This window comes from Balaenoptera acutorostrata, chromosome 1, assembly GCF_949987535.1.
Source record: "Balaenoptera acutorostrata chromosome 1, mBalAcu1.1, whole genome shotgun sequence".
Taxonomy (NCBI): domain Eukaryota; kingdom Metazoa; phylum Chordata; class Mammalia; order Artiodactyla; family Balaenopteridae; genus Balaenoptera; species Balaenoptera acutorostrata.
Genome location: NC_080064.1, coordinates 1,261,711 through 1,281,152, shown reverse-complemented (window position 1 = coordinate 1,281,152; position 19,442 = coordinate 1,261,711).

The following is a 19,442-nucleotide window of genomic DNA, read 5'->3' as shown; positions in this document are numbered from 1 at the left end:
ACCGATGGAGACAAAAGATACAACGGCTCAGGGCAACGTGTGGTCACTGGCTGGATCTCGTTACTAGAAACGATGTTATTGGAGGGACCACAAAAGCCTTGGATGTGGCCTGAGGCTCAGAGGGCAGCAGCCCTACCTGGGACTTGGTGCTGTGGGGTGTGATGGATATTGCCCCATGTCAGCAATTCACTCTCAAATGGTTTGTGGGGCATGAGGGGTGGTGTTCCTGTACCATTCTTGCAAGTTCTAACTTCTCTGTTAGCTTGAGATGGTTAGAAAACACAAAATGTATTTTTGAGAACGTCATGGGGAAGAGGCCTGGATTCTCTGTTGAGCCTTGTGAGCCTGAGCTGCCTAGCGGAGCGGGCTCCAGCCTGGGGCCGCTGGAAGCCCTGCCGCTGGGCAAGGCAGGTCAGGCCTGGGGAGTACAAGCAGAGCCCCATGAGTGTCTGCTGCAACTCCAGCCCGGATGGCGGAGGAGCTGGACCCCCTTCCTCGTCCAACGCGAGCACAAGCCAGGGAATATAGGTCGCTCTTTAAATGTATAAATGTGAAAATTCGGAAGGAAGGGAGCTCCGCAGAGCTGGAGACAAGGACGGAAGGCAAGGCCCAGGGGTGAGCAGGGTGGAGACCAAGCAGCCCACACGGGGCTTGGAGTTGGCCTCACACCACTAAGGTCAGGGAGTTAAGGCCACGGTGGGAAGGAGTTGAGGCCACAGGCCATTTCTCAAATGGGAGCTGGAACCAGGCTTCCACCATGACCATACAGGCTGAGAAGGGGCTGTCTGGTCCATGAAGGGGACGTAGAGATTCTGCCCACCAGCCTGGAGGAGGAGCCCAGAAAGCAACCAGCCCAGAACAGGACAAGAGGGCAAAGGGTGACAGGGAAACGAGGATCTGATGGAATATAGGACGTATTTGACTAGATCCAAAACTGTATGGAGAGCCTCCTGGATGAGGTAGGAGATATTAGCTATAGGAACAAACTCAGCAGATGAAAAAGAAAGCAAAGCAAATATTAACTCCAGGAAAGACAAAGAGAAAACCTAAGTAGAGTTCACCACTTGGCTTAGCAGTGAACAGTGTTGACATAGTTATAATAGTGTAAACAACAACTTAGGTCATTTAAGAAGAGAAAAGAGAAAGTCAGGTGAGGACAGAGGGTGCTGGGCCATAGCTACTCCATCTCACAATGTCCAAAACTTGTAAACGAAGAAAGAAGCAAGAGAACACAATTTAGAAAAATGGAGAAAAATCAGACAAGAAACGGCTGAAAGAATTGAGAGAGGCTGAGGCCAGGCCACTGGACCCAGGGTCGGACGGAGATGGCTTAGTGACCACCACAGACTTGTCCAAAGAGTCTTAACCCTTTGGGTTCTTTTTGTTCCTTTCATCTATGTATCTATCTTTCTTTGGTAAGAACTAAAACGAACGAATCATAACCCTAAACTAAAAATAAATAACAACAAAAAGACGAACTCACATTCCGCCCCCCCAAAATGCCACAGTATGGGACATTAAAGAACACACTTAGAATAAGTCATCAGTTAAGGAAGGAATAAAATGGGAATCACAAAAAGTTTATTTTGCCGCACCGCACGGCATGTGGGATCTTAGTTCCCAGACCAGGGATCGAACCCGTGCGCCCTGCAGTGGAAGTGCAGAGTCTTAACGGCTGGACTGCCAGGGAAGTCCCAAAAAGTTTTAAATTGAATGATGATGGAGCGCCGTCAATCATCGGCACAGCCAATGTGGTGCTCAGACATTTATGGTCTTCAGTTTCTACGTCAGAGACAAGAAAGTGGTTTTGCCAAGTGCGGGAACTGCAAAATATTTTTAATTTCTTCCTTGTGCTGACCTGCATTTTCTAGTTTTCCAAAGAATCTGCTTCAGTCTTGTTGACCTACCCTGTTGTTCCCCCTGGACCATTCTGTCTGGGAGGGACCCCCTTCCCTCATGGAACCTTCTGTGGGGTCAGCCTCGTGGCCCATGTAAGGACTACTCATCCAGGGGCCAAGGGTGTGTGTGTGCCTCCCCTGAGGTGGTTGGGGACCAAGGCCTGGGCCGGGTCACACGTGGCTCCTGCACCCAGCACTCAGCCCAGACCTGCCTCGTGGGGGTCAGCTGAGCTGGTGCTCGGGGAACTGAGCAGAGGACCTGGCCACGGTGTGTGGGAGTCGCCATTGGCCATGAGGGTGGGCTGGCTGCCTCCCCCCGGGCCCCCACGTCCTGCCCATCTCCCACTGCGGGCAGCAGCCCCCAAGTCCTGCCCCTGTCCAGGAGCTGCCCTTGTCCTCCTGGAGGGAAGAGAAGAATGGACCCCTTTCCTGTGCCAACCAGAGCCACCCAGATGCCCACCCCATGGCCCCGACACAGCAGGCCCGGCCTCAGCCGCGGACGAAGCCCTGTGGGGCAACATTGAGGCCGCCTGGCCTCTGGGGGCCCGGGCAGGGCAGGGGGCAGTCCCGGGAGCCAGGCGGTTGCTCAGGCCCACGTCTAGGCCCTGGCCCCAGGCCGGGGACACAAGGCTGGCTCTGGAGCCCCTTCCCCGGGGGGAGGGAGACCCCGCCCGCCCCTGCTCGGCCAGCACAAACCCTGGAGGTTGAGGAGTAGCAGGAAGAAGGAGCAGGGATGAGGGAGGGACGCACAGGCCTCAGCCGCCCGCGGCTCCCAGCCCCTGCCTCTGGGGACACATCCTCAGCCTGGAGGGCGTTCTGTGGGCACCTGCCCTGCGACCTGCCCCCGCCCGCAGGACCCTGTCCCCCGAAGCGTCCTGTGCTGCTCCGGACAGAACGTGCCCCTTGCTGGCCACACCCCGCTGATCACAGGGTGGCCGCCCGTGCCCCGTGGCCCTGGGCCCCGGGACGAGGGGCGGGGGTGCCGAGCTGGGTGTGAGGGGGAGCTGGGCCCTTCGGGGACCCCCTAATGTGCCCTTGCCCAGCAGACGATGCTGAGAGGCGCCAGGTGGGCACAAGGGACAGGATGGGGGCGGAAAGGCAGGTCCTCGCCTGCAGGAAGCTCCCACCAGCACCTTCCAAAGGCATCCTCCAGGGGCCCAAGCTGCCGGCAATGACAGTAGGACCTCTTCGGGGCCCAGGGCTCATGAGACACACTCACGTGCACAGGTGGCGCTGAGGGCGCGGGGTCACCATCCCGTGTCACGGCAGGGCACACCAAGGCCGGGGTGGCCCAGGACCTGCCCAGCGCGCCGTGCGGTAAGGATGTGGGACCCCGGGTGAGACCCAGCCGCCCGCAGCAGGGCGTGGGCAGGTGGCTGTGATGAGCGGTCGGGGTGGGGGGCCGGGTACAGGTGGGGGCTCTGAGGGCCGGACCCCAGAGACCTCAGTGGAGGGGTGAAGCAACATGGGAGCCTGCCTTCGGAACACGCCCACTCGACCTCCCATCAGCCCGGTGACGCCTGAGATCCAGAGGGACCCCCACGTCCTGCTCCGCCCCACCAGGGATGCTCGCCCCTACAGCACCAGGACAGGCCCCATCCCCGTCTCCTGGGCCCACGGCCTCTCCAGCTTCCTCGTTCTCCCCGTCCTCCCCAAACACACTCCCTAGGAGCGGGTCTGCCCCGCCCTGAGCCCCTACCCAGGCCCTGGGGTCTGCCTCCTTTTGCCTGGGACCTGTCGCTTCCCCGTCAGGGACCCGAGGCAGTGAGTGGTGGGCAGACTCTCAGTAAATCTTGGTGGATGGTCTGAGGGAGGTCTCTTGACACGAGGCACCTCACGCCGGGCCCAGCCACCGGTGCGGGGGCAGGTATCCCCGGGCCGGGTGGGGTGCCGTGGGAGCCGCTCCTACGGGCCGAGGGGCACCGCACACGGCTGCTGCAGCCGCCCTGAGCCCCTTCCCCTCTCTGGGCCTGAGGCTGCATCTCCAGGAGACAGAGGGTGGCTGGGCTGGCTCTGGGGTTTTGGCCTGTCGCACAGGAGGTGGGGGGTCGCTGCACACCCTAGAGGGGAGGGGGCACGAAGGGGCGGCGGACCAGGCCTCCGGCAGGGAAGAAAGGATGGAGAGGCCGTCCTCGGAGCAGTGTCTGCCCTGGGTGAGCGTCACGGGAAGGGGAGAGGGAAGGAGGACAGAGGGCAGCTGGCGCCCACCCCTCCAAGGCCCCCCACGCGGCTTCCCAGAGAGACTTGGGTACTCAGGAGGAGCGGGGGTGGGGGGGGTCTCGGCCTACGGACCCCAGGCCCGTCCACGGCACCCGGGCCCTGCTCCCTCCCCGGCCCCTCCCGCCCCAGGAGAACCCAGGCCCAGCCTCTGCAGTCCGCTCCTGCTGCACAGGCCCTGGGCCCCTCTCTCCTCGCAAATCGTAGAACACCAGAGCCACACTCCGTTCCAGAGCAGGCCCCGCCCGCCCTCCTGCCGTCACTCCTGGCAGGCGCTGCAGTGAGCTCACTCATTACATAAGGCATCCGAGCTATTTCTTGGGGGACTGAGCTCCCCCTACACGGGGCTCCATTCCCCCCTTCCCTCTCCAACCATCAGCCATCACCAGCCAAGGGCATCTGGGCATGAGAGGCAAAACCCCCAGGCTCCCAGGGCCCCCCCCCGACCCTGCGTGGGGAGGGGGCTTCCCCCACCTCGCAGAACAAGGGTGGGAGAGAAGAGACGGCAGCTCCTTCCAGATTCCCTGGGAGGGCTGTGGGCAGAGACGCAGCCCCACCCCCAGCCTCAGGCGTGAGGGGGAGGAAGGAAGGGATTTCCCCAGGGCACGGGGCCCTGCCATTACCAGTCGCTGTCCCAGGGATGGGGATGGGCTTGCCTCCCTCTGGGTCTGGGAGTCGCCCCCATCCCCACGGGCACCCGCAGCTGGTGCTGTGGGCTCCTCTGAGGGCACCTGGGTCATCCGTGGGCCCCGATCCCAGCAACATGTCAGCCAGGACTCGTGATCTCCGGAGGAGCAGCAGTCCCCTTTGGTCAGGACAGAGGCTGCCTGGCGAAGTGCCACTGGAGGCCCCAGCAGGACAGCGCTGCTTTCCAGAGGGGGGCACCAGCCCAGGAGCCCCTTGAGGCTGCGGGGGTCCTCCCAGGGGGAGAAGGGCCCGGGGACCTCAGGCCTCCTGCCTCATTTCTGTGGCCGGGGACCAGGCGGACGCAGTGGGCCCCCAGAGGACACAGCTGAAGGGGTGTCCAGACAGCGTGTGCTGGGCATTTCGGAGGGCCAAGCCGGCTCCCGGCCTGGAGAGGAGCAAGGCAGGTCCCCTCGTTGCCTGGAAGGAAGCTCCGGGAGGGGCGGCCGTGGGGCCGGCGGGGCCAGGCCCACCGCGAGCTTCTCCCACGGAATGCCCCTTCCCCGCTTCTCTGGGCCCGGCGGCCAAGCTTGGGGCCGCTCGGTGGCCCGCGCTCCGGCCCCGCCTCAGGGGAAAGTGGCCCCAGCGCCGCCTCCCGCCAGCCCCGCCCGGAGGAAGCGGACTCCAGACGCCCCCGCCGGGAGCCTGGAGTGCACCACGCCCTGCTTGGGGACAAAGCTCCCGGCGGGCGGGCGGGCGGCAGGGACCCTGGGGACCGCGGGCCGGCGGGTGGCGGCCAAGCCGGAAGCCCCGCGGCCCCTCCCCCGGCTCCCAGCCCCCGGCCTCTGTCCTCCTCGAGAAACGGGGAACGAACGAGACCGTGTTTTCCTTTCTTTTCAGAGACTCGCGTTCTTGGAACTTACACCCTCTTGGGTTTGCTATTTTTACCCACCCTGAGCCTTCCGGTCTCCATGGCGACGCCTCCAAACAGCAGATTCCAGGCGGCAATGACGTCACCTTTCCCTTTCCTGCCGCCCAGGCCTCCCGCCGCTGCCGCCACGCGGGGCCGCCTGGCTGAGCCTCCGTGGGCCCCGCCGCCTCCCCGTGCCCGCTGCCCGCTGGCCAGGCCCTTCCTCGGGTCCCTCCGCCCGGGCTCCCTGCCACGCCGCTGCCCTGTGGGAGCTGCCGCGGCCCCGGTGGCCCCTGTGTGGCCCCTGTGGTGACCGTGCTGGGGCCGTGCAGGCAGCAGGAGCACCGGAGGCCCTGTGGCCTGGTCTCTTAAGTGCCAGCTGCCCGTGGGTGTCGGTCCCCTGGGTGAGGCTGTCACACTGCCCGGCCCCGGGGCTGCTGCCCTCCCGGCTGTGTGGTCCACGGGCCTCAGGCTCCACACCTTGGTCCTGGTCTGGCTGCAGGACCGGGGCGCCTTGGTCCCTCCTCCTGGGCTGAGGTGTCCTGCAGTTGGTCACCGGGCTGTGTCTCTATCTGGGCTACACTTTACTCAGCTGTCCCTTCAATGCCCAGCCTGAGGGCTGCCCTGAGGGTGGGGACACTCAGGACTGGAGGTCCACCCCACCTCTGGGCACTTGCTTTGTCATGGACTCAGACATTTGCCGAAATGGCTGAGAAGTCTTGGCGGGGCCTCGCTGGACGGGCGAGTTCGGCATGGAGAGCCCCGCGTCCCTGCCACGGTCAGAAGAAGGAGTTCTTCCTCCAGCGGAGGAGTCCCAAAGAGCCAGCCCCCCCAGCCCCTGGGCCTAAGGCTACCTTGTCTGGTGGGATGCCGGGGTCCCCTCCCCTAAGCAGGGCCTGCTTCTCCCCATCGCCCCACAGGGCTTGGGACGGACGGTGTGAACCCCAGCCCCAGCCAGAAAGCAGACACTGGGTCTGGGGCCGAGGAGAAGGGGAGCAGGCAGGGCTGCGGGGGCTTCGTGGGGGGTCAGAGCCGCTGGCACGGGCCAGGCCGAGGGTTGGGGCCACACTCTGTGCCGCCAGCACCCAGAAGGGCAAAGAAGACACTTCGATAGCTCATTAGCTGCCGTCCCTGCTCCCAGAAACAACATCGCAGGAAGGTGGTTTCAAGGCTCACATTCCTGCCCTCCTGCTGCATTTCAGGTACGAAGTCCCAACTCGCCTCCGTCTGACACAGGCAGGCACACTCGCAGGTCTGGGCAGGAGGCAGGCCGGTGGGCGGCCCCGTCTCCAGAGCCCCACACAGACATGTTCACGAAAAGCTGTGCAGAGCACTTTCCCGGGGGGCACAGGCGGGCCTTTCCACTGCTCCCCCAGGACCCTCCCCAGCCTGAGGCCTTGTCCTCAGGCCTGGAGGAGGCCCCGAGAGAGAGCGCCCGGGCCGGAGCAGACCCGCGCCGAGTGGAGGTGGCTGCAGCAGGGATGCACACGTGGCCTGTCCGGTTAAGCACCTACCCCAACAGACTCCGTCTGGACCGGAGACACAGGGTCTGGGAGCTGGGGGACAGTGAGGGGCAGGGGGCAGGCTTCACACTGCGGGGCGTGAAGGTAAAGGATGGAAGGCCTGTGGCCCTAGAACAGGTCAGGTGGCCGCCCCACCGTTACGTTACCGCAGGTACCCACGCGGGACTCTGTGTGCCTCTGTCCTTCCACCCTTCTCCCTTGGATTTTTTTTTTAATATTTTATTTTATTTTAATTTTTTTTGGCCGCGCTGCATGGTTTCTGGGATCTCAGATCCCCGATCGGGGATTGAACCCAGGCCACAGCAGTGATAGTGCGCAATCCTAACCACGAGGCCACCAGGGAACTCCCTCCCTCGGGGCTTTTATGTAAGGCTCAGACTCCCGGGACAGCCACTACCCGGCCCTTTCCTTTGCACCCTTTGGACCCCCCTCACAGGGGGCCCTGGTCGGAGCTCTGGTCAGCCAGACGCATCCTGCCCAGGCTAGGACCCAAGTGCAGGCCGGGGGCTCAGGCCCTGAGGGGCAGTGAGTGCCTATGGGTGAGACCCCATGCCAGGAGTGACTGTGTAATTTATTTCTTCCACCAGGTTTATCAAGGGCCAAACTGTGACAAGCAGAAGAGAATTCCTGTTCTCAAGTGCTTACAGTTTTGTGGGAGACAATGAAAAATTAAATTTCCATATGTTCTATATTAGTCGGGAGTATATGCTCTTAAGAATAGACCAGGGTGTGGTCCAGTGGGTAAGACTCCGTGCTCCTAACGCAGGGGGGGCCGGGTTCGATTCCTGGTCGGGGAACAAGATCCCGCATGCATGCCGCAACTAAGAGTCCATGTGCTGCAACTAAGAGTCTGCATGCCACAACTAAAGAGATCACGTGTGCCGCAACTAAGACCCGGCACAGCCAAAAAAAAAAAAAAAAAAAGACTAGGGTGAGGGGGGTGGGATACCAAGCAGAGGGGCGTGCTCCTCATGAGGGCCATTCAGCAGAGCCCTGAGATGGGTAAGAGGTGAGCACTGAGGGCAGGGCGCAGCAGGTGCAAAGGCCCTAAGGCGAGGGCACGCTTGGGTCCCACTGGGGTCCACGCAGAGGGGTGGAGCAGGTAGTGAGAGGAGGGTGGGCAAACCCAGCTTTGCTGCCCCTGGGGGATGGGGGTTTGGGGAACCCTGCTCTGAGCCGGCCCGGAGGCCCCCAGAGCCACAGCCCAGCGCTGGCAGGCGGGGTGGAGCAGCTGCCGGGTGAGCAGGTGGGTGCCTCCCCAGAGGAGGAAGGGACGTCCAGTACCCAACACCCCTGTGCCTCCACTTCGCTGCTGGGAAAACTGAGAGCGAGATAAGGGGAATCGATTCGAAAGAGACAGGCTACTTCTCGGAACATTTGTTCCCAGTCCCGCCCCCAGCCTGGCACAGGGCAGGAGCCACCGGCCAATGGGAGGGCCCTCGCCAGGCCCAGGCCAAGCCCCTCTCGGCCCCTGGGCGGCCCCTCCCCACCCCACCCAGGGCCCCGCTGCCCGCTGTCCTGCCCGTTCTGGGCACAGTGCAGGGGTTAAGGAACAGCCCACTTCAAAGGGTGGGGCTCCCGGCTGCCACCCCAGCCCCACCCCCAGTCCCACAGCCGCCGCAGGCCTGGCATTGGCCTCTGCCCAGCACCTTCTCCAGACCGGTCCACCTCCAGGCCAGCGCTGCCCAGCGGGCTCTCATCTCCGTGAGTAATATTTAACTTGGAAGGGCCAGCGGACAACTGCAGGGGAGAAGTTCACAACAAGTTTGGATTTCGATCTGCTTGCCAGGAAGGAGAGGGGGAGGGGGAGGGGGGGAGGGAGGGAGGGCAAAGTTGAGAGGAAGAAAGGAGGGCAGGAGGCGGGCCTGAGAGACCAGCACCCCAGGGAAGCTCGAAGGACCGGGCCCAGCACCGCCCAGCACACCGGGCAGCCCCTCCAGCCTCAGCCTCCTGGCAGGAAACACCCCGGTCAGGAGGAGACTCGGGATTCAGCTCTGGGGCAGAGAACACAAGACGTGTGTGTGTGCGCACACAGAGACAGACAGACACACACACAGACACAGAGACAGACACACACACACAGAGACAGACAGACACACACACAGACACACACAGACACACACACACAGAGACAGACAGACACACACACAGACAGACACACACACAGACACAGAGACAGACAGACACACACAGAGACAGACAGACACACACAGAGACACACACAGAAACAGACACACAGACACACACACACAGAGACAGACAGACACACACACAGACACAGAGACAGACACACAGACACACACAGAGACAGACACACAGACACACACACACAGAGACAGACACACACACACACACAGACACAGAGACAGACACACAGAGAGACAGACAGACACACACACAGAGACAGACAGACACACACACAGACACACACAGAGACACACAGACACACACACACACAGAGACCCATACACACAGACACAGACACACAGACACAGAGGCAGACAGACACACACACAGACACACACAGAGACAGACACACAGACACACACAGACACAGACACACAAACACACACAGAGACCCATACACACAGACACAGACACACAGACACACACAGAGACAGACAGACACACACACAGACACACACAGACACAGACACACACAAACACACAGACCCATACACACAGACACACACAGAGACAGACACACAGACCCATACACACAGACACAGACACACAGACACAGACACACAAACACACAGACACAGAGACCCATACACACAGACACACACAGACACAGACACAGACAGACACAGAGACCCATACACACACACACACACACACACATACCCATACACACACACACAGACAAACACACAGACCCATACACACACAGACACACACACAGAGACACAGAGAGACCCATACACACAGACACAGAACTCGTGGTTGTGAGCAGAAAGGCCTGCCTGCTCTCTGAGGTTTCAGCACAAGGATGGAAAAACCCTCGGGGCAGGAGCACAGCTGAGGTCCAGCCGTGGCAGAGAGCAAGCAGGCCAGGGCCCTCCCAGAGGTCTGTGCCCGCAGGGTTGCCCACCCAGCGCCTAGCTGGGAAGGGCCCCGGCCAGCGCGCCCTCCTTCTCCATGGGAAGCGCGGCCACTTCCGGGCAGTGGCTGCCCCAGGGTGTTCAGGAACACGGAGCCTCTGCCGGCTCCAGGCTGTCCCCAGCCCACACCTACGAAGGCTGAGGGGACCCCGGGAGGGCCCCGCCCCAGAGGCCCAAGGGGAGAGGCCCCGGCTCCCCCTGCCTTGGGGACAGGTCACCCCGGGTCTCCATGCCACGTGGGCCCACCCTCCTCTACCGGGACCCGGCCCTGCCAGCAGCCCCCGAGCCTGGGGCCCGGCTCCACGGTGCCAGGTAAAAAGCTGCACCCACCCTTCACCGGCTCGCCTCTATTCTGGAATGTAGCAAATCTAAGTTGTTAAACGATTTATTTTCTGCAAGCATGCATTTTCCCAGGGAAAAATGCACCCCTCTCCGACCTTGTAGTCTGTCCTGATTTGCTCTCGGGCAAAAACGTCTACCCCTGGGGGGTGGGGCCTTGTAGCACCCACCCTAGAGGACGGGCCACCAAAGCTGGCTGGGTGGGCACCCTGGCACCAGGTGGAGTGGGGCGCCTCGCCCGGGGGAGGGGACCCTCACCGAGTCACACCACCTGGCGGAAGAGCTCAGAGCGAAGCTTTCCCACTTCTGGTATCTGCCCTCCCCTCCGCGGCTCTCCTTTCACTAGTGAAACTGTTTCGTTTTGGACTTCCTCTTGGGAATCAGAGTCCCAGCCCTGACGGCAGCCGGGACAGCAGCGGCTCTGTCAGAGCTTTTGGATTCACGGCCCGTCTTGCGGGCTTGGCAAGAGGCTGGACAGAGTAAGGAGCTTTCCTCCAGAGCATGTGTTTGATTGTGACAAGCAGGGCTGCAGGGGGACCCGGGTCTCCGTGACAGGAGATCTCCCACGCCAGTTCTTTCTCCCTACTTTGCTTCTCTGGAGGAAAATCCACCATCACCCATCTTCCGCGGACAGGCCAGTGAGTGAATCCGTAGGGGCCCCTGCTCCCGCCCACGCCAGACGGTGCCTGTGATGAAAGCATCTGGACCTGGGGGTGCCCTACCCCCACCTGGAGCCGTGGCTGCAGACCACCTGGGAGCCACGCAGATGCTGTGGCCTGAACGCTTGTGGCCCCCAAATTTGTATGTTGAGACCTAACCCCAATTAGGGAGGTGGGGCCTTTGGGAGGTGATTGGGTCACCAGGGTGGAGCCCTGGTGAATGGGATCAGTGCCCTCATAAAAGGGACGGCACAGAGCTGTGTCCCACTGCGTGAGGACACAGAACCTGGATGTGGGCCCTCACTAGAACCCAACCATGCTGCCACCCTGATCTCAGACTTCCAGCCTCCAGAACCGTGAGAGAGAAATTTCTGCTGTTTATAGCCACCATCTATGGTACTGATATTTTGTTACAGCGGCCCAAACGGACTAAGACACCAGGGTCTCTTTCCCTGCCAGCAGGCGTCAGCTCTCAGGCCAGGCTGAAAAGAAACAGGGTAACTGAGGCCCGTGGAGGGTGTTTCCAGGGCTCAGGGCCCAGGTCGGCCCACAGGTGAGGTGCAGAAGGCCGGGCCCAGGGTGGGAGGGCAGCAGACCTCCAGGGGGGCCCTGCTTCTCGGCATCCCCCGGCACCCTGATGCGGTATGTGAGGGGCGGTCAGGAGCGCTTCCCTGGAGCCCGCAGCCTCAACGTGGCAGACAGAGCCCAGAGCACGGCCCCGGGCTCCAGTGGGCACGTGGCAGGAGCTTCCTGTGCTCCCAGGCCCCTCCCCCACACACGGTCACACGGCCACACGTGGCCCCCCGAGCTCCTGGAACGTGGCCAACAGGAGCCGTACTCTGCGTGCAAAGGCCCAGCCTGAAGAGAAGAATGTGCAGAAACGTGCTAATAATTTACATACGATTCCACGGTGAAATGTAATATTTTAGATATGCTGGGTTGAAATGAAATATATTTTTACGATTAACTGCACCTGCCTCTTTCACCTTTTCAGAGGTGGCTACTGTACCTTCTGAATGACCCGAGCGGAGGGGCAGGCAGACGGACAAAGGCTGGGAGGGTGAGGGCAGGTCGGAGGAGGGCGTGGCGGGGACAGCCGACCGCAGACCCTGGGCAGCACTGGGCGGGTCTCTCCCTGGAGGCTGGCGAGGGCCCTGCGGCTCGGGTCGGTTCCCAGGACCCCCTGCTGCAGGGCGTCCTCGGGCAGCTTCGCGAAGGCCCATCGCCCACAGTTGCCCGAAGCCCTGCGCGGCGCCGGGTCTCGGCAGCGTCCTCCCTGCCCGGCTGGCCAGCCGCTCTCATCACGTGGGGAAGAGAGGCTGCTATTCGGGGGGACCGGCCACCCCGGGGCACCCAGCAGTGGACGGCTCCCTCAAAGGAGGCTGCGGTCCAGGAGATTTGGGGCAGTCTTTACCAATCGAGGGGCAGGCCGGGCGCCCAGGCCTGGGGACACCAGAGGGACACTGGCCACACTCACCAGCCACAGGACAGCAGACCCCGGGCGGCTGGGGTCGCTGGGCATGGGTGCAGAGTCGGGGGGATAGTCCTCTCCCTGAGGGAGGGTCTCGGGGGCCCCTCCCCAGCCCAGGAGCAGCCCGTGGGGCACGTGGGCACCCAAGAGGGGAGGAGCTGGCCCCACCGACTGCCTAGGCCAGGCCTGGGTCTCCCAGGCCAGAGACGCTGCCCCTCGTCCCCGCCCCAGGGCTTGGAGCTCCAGCACCACCTTCACCCCCTGACCCCAACTCCCCCCTCAAGGCCACTCAGTGCCACTAAGTCGGGAAGTCCACCAGCCAGGCAGCAGCACAGGAGACCTGGGTCCAAGTCCCTGCTCGGAGCTCACTGCCACGCAGCCGATGACAGGCTGGACGGCCCGTCCGTCCTCCGACGCGGGGCCGGTGCCCGGAAGTGAGCCCCGTGTGGGCCAGGCACGGGGAAGCGGCTCAGGGAGCCCATCCTGGCAGCTCCGCCGCCCAGGCCCGATGCAGCCTTGGCACGGCTCTGATCGTCAGGGCCCTGCCCCACCTCGGCCCCAGAGCCGCCCGCCACCCCCTCCTGGACGGTGACAGTCCACGCGGGGCTGAGCTGGGAGGAGGACCGCGTGGGCTCAGCTGGCCCCAGCGAGGGAGACCCCTGTGCGTGGGGGCTGCCAGGAAGGCCGGCTCAGCTGTGCCTGGCCTGGGTGGGGTGACCAGCAACGTGGTCAGGGGGCCTTGGCCACGGACGGGCCCCAGGCACTCCCGAGGGAGAGGGAGGAAGCAGCGGGGGAGGAGCTGGGCTGCGCCCCTTCTCTGGGGCCTGCTGAGCCGCTCATAGGCCCTCGACGGCCCGACTGGGGCTCAGTCATGTCAGGGCCCGGGTGCTGCTGTCTTGGCAGGTGGGCGGCAGCAGCTCTGGGAGGTGCCCACTGCCTGAGAATGACCCCAAACAGGTCCCGTGTCCCTGACTCCTGGTCCTCTTCCCGCCCCTCCCTCACCTGGGGGGTGGTCCCCAAATTCCTGCACTCTCCCCCTCCGCCACCCCTCCCCCACCCTTCTCCTTCTGAGCAGCCAGATGGGCCAGAAGGCACCTCCGAACGGTGAGAGGCCAGCTCTCTCCCTGGGCTGTTGCCCCAGCCAGGGCCCTCCCGCCCTCCTGCCAGCATCCCAGCCCGGGGCCTGCGGAGTGGCCCAGGGGGTGAGGGCCGAGGAGGAGGAGGAGGGGAGGCGGAGGCGGCAGGAGTGGAGGGCAGGCTGGCCTCAGTGGCCCCAGGGGGCTGAGGCGGCAGCCTGGGTGGGTACCTACCGGCCACCTAGCCTGCTTCCAGCCACGTCCTGCTTGGCCCCAGCTTGGCTTTAGCCCGCTCCGTATGGACACAGAGGCTCGGTCAGGGCTCAGCAGATGGTTGTTTGACCTCCCTGCAAGAACGGGTAGGGGTCTGTTGGGGCAGGGGTGGTGGACACAGGCAGGAAGCTGGGCTACAGACGGGAGTAAGGCCAGTTCAGAGAAGTGATTACACGGGGCCAGAGGCCCCATTGGCTGGACAGTCCCCTGCAGGCCTCAAAGGGGACACTCGGGACCTGGGGCTGCCCTCTGGCCTGGGGGGTTGCCAGGCCCCTGAGGACCCTGCGACAGCCAAGGCAGAAGCAGCTCAGCACCCAGGGCAACAGGAGTGGGTGGGGCCTGGGGGGGGGTCCCTGCTGCTCCTGCCTCTTGGATGGTGAAGCCAAGGGGTCTCACGTCAGAGAGGTGGCCCGGCCCCCTCCTGCCCCCCTGGGCCAGACAACAGACAGCTGTGCCCCGACCAGCTGCTGCCCCAAACGTGGCAGTGGAAAGGAGACACAGGCCCTCTGCCAGGGGCTGGCGTCCCTCGAGCAGCCTCAGGCTGATGGCCCGTGACCTGTGGTTGCTGCTGGGACCTCTGGTGGCCAAAGTTTGGGTCCCAGGAAGACTCAGGTAAAATAACTCCAGGTGCATGGCCCCTGGGGGCGGGGGTGGGAGGGAGGAAGCAGCTTCCTGCCTGTGTCCACCACCCCTGCCCCAACAGACCCCTACTCGTTCTTGCAGGGAGGTCAGACAACCGTCTGCTGAGCCCTGACCGAGCCTCTGTGTCCATACGAGGAGGGGCTAAAGCCTTTGTGCTCTTGCGAAGAGAGGAGGGGGCTGAAGGGGGAGGGAAAGGGAGGAGGAGGACAACGAGGGGGAGGGGGAGGGGGAGCAGGGGGAGGACCCAGCTGAGGCCCAGCAGCACCTCTGATGGGGATGCCTGCCCCGTGAGCCTCACCGGGACACCCAGGCCAGCCTGAGGACAGCCCCTGCCCGAGGAGGTCCCCAGGGAGGGGGTCAGAGCTTTCTGTGTCAGGCCTCCCTCACAGCAGGTGGTCAGAAATGGCTCACACAGAAATGGGGGTGACATGGTGGGGGCCTAGAAGGCCAGGCTCCAGCCAGCAGATCTGCTGTAAGCAGGCAAGAGGCCACTGGAGCGAGGAGCTGGAGCGAGGAGCTGGCCCGAGTGGGACAACAAGCGGCGCTGGCCCACCCTTTCCACCCAGAGGGGGAGGGGAGAGGAGGGAGGGGGAGGAAGGGGGAGGGAGGGGAGGGGGGAGGGAAGGGAGAGGAGGGAGGGGGAGGGGAGAGGAGGGGAGGGGAGGGGGGAGGGGGAGAGGGGAGGGGGAGGGGAGGGGAGGGGAGAGGTGGGAGGGGAAGGGGAAGGGGGGGAGGGGAAGGGGAGGGGAAGGGGAAGGGGAGGGGAGGGGAGAGGAGGGAGGGGGAGGGGAAGGGGGGAGGGGAGAGGAGGGGAGAGGAGGGAGGGAGGGGGAGAGGGGAGGGGGAGGGGAGAGGGGGGAGGGGAGAGGAGGGAGGGGAGAGGAGGGGGAGGGGGAGGGGAAGGGGAGGGGAAGGGGAAGGGGAGGGTAGGGGAGGGGAGGAGAGGGGAGAGGAGGGAGGGGGAGAGGGGAGGGGGAGGGGAGAGGGGGGAGGGGGAGGGGAGAGGAGGGAGGGGGAGGGAGGGGGGAGGGGGAGGGGAGGGGAAGGGGGAGGGGAAGGGGAGGGGAGGGGAAGGGGAGGGGAGGGGAAGGGGAGGGGAGGGGAGAGGGGGAGGGGGAGGGGAGAGGGGGAGGGGAGAGGAGGGGAGAGGAGGGAGGGGAGAGGAGGGAGGGGAGGGGGAGAGGGGAGGGGGAGGGGAGAGGGGGGAGGGGGAGGGGAGAGGAGGGGAGAGGAGGGAGGGGAGGGGGAGAGGGGAGGGGAGGGGGAGGGGAGAGGGGGGAGGGGAGAGGGGGGAGGGGAGAGGGGGGAGGGGGAGGGAGGGAGGGGGAGGGGGAGGGGAAGGGGGAGGGGAGGGGAAGGGAGAGGGGAAGGGGAGGGGAGGGGAAGGGGAGGGGAAGGGAGGGGAGGGGGAGGGGAGAGGGGGAGGGGGAGGGGAGAGGGGGAGGGGGAGGGAGAGGGGGGAGGGGGAGGGGAGAGGAGGGGAGAGGAGGGAGGGGAGGGGGAGGGGGGAGGGGGGAGGGGAGGGGAGAGGAGGGCGGGGAGAGGAGGGAGGGGGAGGAGGGAGGGGGAGGGAGGGGGAGGGAGGGGGAGGGGAAGGGGAGGGGAAGGGGAAGGGGAGGGTAGGGGAGGGAGGAGAGGGGAGAGGGAGGGGGGAGGGAGGGGGAGGGGGGAGAGGGAGGGGAGGGAGGGGGGAGGGGAGGGGAGAGGTGGGAGGGGGAGAGGGTGGAGGAGGTGGGGAGAGGGGGAGGGGAGGGGAGGGGAGGGAGGGGAGGGGAGGGGGAGGGGGAGGGGGAGGTGGGGGAGGGGGGGGAGGGAGAGGAAAGTGAAGCAATTAATGGGTGTATGTCCAGGGTGCATCTGGGTACTGTCAGGACATTGGGGCATGGTCTCAGCTAAGTGGCAGGAGCTTCCCCTGCTCTGGGATGGTGACGGGACCTGGAGGTGAGAAGAGGATGCCCAGCTGCCCCCAACCAAACCATGCTTGGGGTCTTCCAGCTGCACGTGGTGCCGACAGCTTGGAGAGGCCCAAGTCTCTGTGTCAGTGTCCTGTGGCTACGGCACGAATGACCCACCTGGGGGCTTCAAACAACGGGATCCGCTCTCTCACAGTCTGGAGGCCAGGCGTCCACACTCAAGGTGTCGTAGGGCCCCGCGCCCTCTGGAGGTGCCGGGGTAGACGCCTTCCCGCCTCTTCTGGCCTCCTGGGGTTCCAGGTGCTCCAGGGCTCGTGCCCACATCCCTCCAATCGCTGCCTCTGCCGTCATGTGGCTTGTCCCTGTGTGGCTGTGTCCAAACACCCCACTTCTTGTGAGGACACCAGTCATGCTGGATTCAGGGCCCACCCTGACCCAGTATGGCATCATCTTAACTTGATTCTAGCTGCAAAGACCCTATTTCCAAACAAGGTCACACTCACAGGTTCCCAGGGGACACTGTTCAGCCGCCCAATATCCTCAAAGCTTGGTCTCTGCTGGACTTCCGTTCCCCACAGGACAGCTGAGACGGCACCCCCTTGCCGGCCCTACTCACCCTCAGGGTCCGGCACCCCCGAGGCTCCGGGGACACCGTGGGGGCAGAGTGCAGGCTTGCCTACCCAGGAAGGCACACAGCACCCTAGCCCTACAAGTCCCACTGTGGTGGGGGGGGATGGCAGGGAAACCCAGGCAGGCGACAGGGGCAGGGAGAGTCCAGAGGGCTTCTCTGTGGAGGGACCCCAGAGGAGAGCCCAAGGGTTGGCAGGAGTGGAGACATGGGGACAGAGGCAGAGCTGGTGCGGCTGCACGCAGGGCGGCAGCAGAGGAGGGGGTTGGGGGCGGGAACAGTGGGGACCTCAAGGGAGCGACAAGGTTCGCCATGCATGCTGGGAGAGGGTGGCTGTCCAGGGGAGAGGTGGTGGCCAGGATGGGTGTTTGGCCACAGGCTGCCGTCTCTGCCACGCCGGGTCACCCCGGCTCTGTTCTCGGTGGAAGGGTCCCTGGCTGCCCCGTGGCTTTCAGGCTCTTGAAGTGGAGGCTGGAGGCCGAGCCGGCCCTTGGCTTTAGCCCGCTGACCGTGGCAGGTCCCGGCCATGGACGCCCACCCCTCTGCAGCCGTGACGAGGGGCCCTGAGGAGGCCGAGGGCGCCCTAACTCCCACACCGGTGAGTGGGCCCTGCGCGCGCTCTGCTGCCCGACGGATCCTGCGATGTTTCCCAGGCAGCTGTTTCAATCCAGCCTGTCTGCCTGGCGCTCTGCGTGCCCACGAATGCACTGCCCGGCTCCAGGCAGGCTTGCCCGCTTGGCACCCACAGGCCAAGCAGGTGTGGCCGCGTCAGAAGGCCGGGCTCCAGGGAGTGGGCGGCCCAGCCCTTGAGGCCATCCTGGCCAGCATGGGCACCAACAGGGCACCCACACGGAGCACGTGCCCCCGGCGCCCTGTTCCACTTGGAAATTGGAGGCTGTGGTGCTCTCTGGGGCTGGTCGTGCCCGCCAGCCTCAGGCCCTGCTCTGCCCGCCTGTGCCGTCTTGGCTGCCCCGATGGCAGAGCTGGCCCCAAAGGAGGGTGTGAGGAAGCCAAGTGGGGCTCGGACCTCGCCAGCCGGCCCTGGGCCGGGGTCCAGCTGACGGGTCTTGCCCGGCCGGCCCACTGTGGAGTAGCGGCATCGGCACCAGTCGGTCAGCGGCAAACTCCACTCCGTCGGGGGTGGAGGACAGAGCACAGTCACCCTGGCTCTAAGGACACCAGGAGCCCAGAGGTATCGGAAGGTGCTGGGGAGGGCTGGCCCCCGACCAGCTTGCCGCAGACGTTACCCTGATTCTGGGAGGGGAGGGCGTACCTGGCTCGCCATCGTGGACAAAGCCAGAGAGCGCGGAGGGAGGTGGACTCACAGCTGGTGGGGCCGCCACCCCTGCCCACTGGCGCCCTTTCTGCTTCTCTGGAGGGCTGCCTCCTGCAGAACGTGAAATATTCTCTGTAAACATAAACTTGGTTTGTAAAAATCTCGTCCGGCAGTGCCAGCCTCAGTCCTGATCAGAAATTATTCTCCAGTCAAGCCTGTGGCCTGTCACTGCAGCAGGTGGCTCAGAAAACGGGAGCCTTTTAATCAAGTTCAACTTTTAAACTTCCTCCAGCCCCCCCTCCCCCCGACCGCCACCGAGTCTTGCTGATAACGCCAGGACAGCTGGGACAAGGTGGGTCCCCTTCCACCTCCAGAAGGTCCCCATGCAGGCTGGGCAGGCGGCGGGCAGCTGTCGGGAAAGCGGCGGCCAAGGGGACGGGGCTCCTGCCGCGTGCTGGCATACGGGTCCCCCCGGCTCTGTTCTCGGTGGAAGTATCCCCGGCTGTAGGTCTCAGCGGCAATGGGGGAGTTAATCCCCAGCAGCTGGATGAAACCAGAGAGGAGAAGCCCCCGGGAGACAGCTTTGACACGTCGCTCTGGCTCTGCCATTTCCAGAGCACAGACCCCGAGGGCCTCTGTTCTGCCTGGCCTGGGGTCTAGATCCCATGCACCCCCCAGCAGCCCAGGGTAAATGAGGCCCATTGGCGTGGTTAAGGCCAAAGGAGCATGAGTGCCCCCCACCCCCTGTGCTGAAGGCCAGAGCCAGGCTCAGCCAGGCCCTGACAGCCCCCGGGGCCTGCACCTCCTCGGGGCACCTGGGTCCACCTGAGACCCTCCCTGCTCCTGCCTCCAGCTGCCTGTCTTGGGTTGGGGAGTGGGCTGTGTGAGG